Below are 1,466 nucleotides of genomic sequence, written 5' to 3' on the forward strand. Positions count from 1 at the left end.
AAACTCACATTTGCTGAACTTAGCATACAACTTATGCTCTCTAAGGGTCTCCAGGACAGCTTCTAGGTGCTGCTCATGTTCCTCCTCAGACTTGGAGTAGATGAGGATGTCATCGATGAAAACGACAACAAACTTATCCAGAAAGTTCATGATCTTATTCATGAGATTCATGAAATAAGCGGGAGCATTGGTCAATCCAAATGACATGACATTGTACTCGTACAATCCATATCTGGTGGTAAAGGCAGTTTTGGGAATGTCTGATGCACGAATCTTCAGCTGGTGGTATCCAGTCCTGAGATCAATCTTTGAGAAAACTACAGCACCTGTCAGCTGATCAAACAGGTCTTCTATCTTTGGCAAGGGGTATTTGTTCTTGATGGTGACATCGTTAAGCTTACGATAGTCCGTACATAAACAACTGGCACCATCCTTCTTATCCACAAACAAAACTGGGGATCTCCAAGGTGACGCACTTGGTCGAATCAGACCTTTGGCTAACAGTTCATCCAGTTGCTTCTTCAGCTCCACGAGCTCTGCTGGGTTCATGCTATAGGCTCTCTGGGCTATAGGTCCAGTTCCGGGGATTAACTCGATAATGAACTCGATATCCCGATCCGGGGGCATACCGGGTAAACCATCAGGAAACACATCAGGATATCGACAAACGACCCTGATTTGATCCAAGGTTGGCTTGGCTACACTTTGGTTGCAGGTAAATTTTCTGGGTAGTAGTTCAGAGACATGTTCTACTATGATACCGGTGCTACTGGTCATGGTGATGGCTTTCTTGGCACAGTCAATCATTCCATGGTGTTTGGCCATCCAATCCATTCCCAGCACTATTTCCAAACCTTTGGTTCCCAGAATTATTAGATTGGCATAGAAATCTACTTCATGTATTCTGATGGGTACATTTTTACAAAATTTTCTGGCTTTAGTGGTTGATCCGGGAATTTGAACTATCATGACATGTTTCAAACTGAGAGGTTGAATTTTACTGGTTGATGCAAAGTCTTCGGTGATAAAAGAATGAGATGCTCCGGAATCAAACAACACTCTAGCAGGTACTGAGTTGACAGGAAACATACCCAGCACAACATCTGGTGCTTCCTGGGCTTCTTCGGCATTCATGTGGAAGAGACGGCCATTGCGGTTATTGGGATTGTTGGGGGCGAACTTCTTTCCGGTGGAGACGCGGCGTTGCTGCTGAACAGGTGCAGCAGGGTTGCCGGCGAGCTTGGCGAGTCTCTTGGGGCACTCGTTGGAGTAGTGTCCCACTACACCGCACTCATAGCAAGTGATGGTGGACTTGTCCTTGGTAGCGACAGGAATGGCGTTACTCCCAGTCCTTGGAGCGGTGTTGGTGCTGGGAGTTCTCATTGGGGCACGGTTGAAGTTGTTGGTGTTGTTCTGGTAGTTGTGGTTGTGGTTGGGATGGCTTCCTGGCCTGGAGTTTCCTCCAC

The sequence above is a fragment of the Lolium perenne genome, chromosome 2 (genome assembly GCF_019359855.2).
Source record: "Lolium perenne isolate Kyuss_39 chromosome 2, Kyuss_2.0, whole genome shotgun sequence".
Classification (NCBI taxonomy): domain Eukaryota; kingdom Viridiplantae; phylum Streptophyta; class Magnoliopsida; order Poales; family Poaceae; genus Lolium; species Lolium perenne.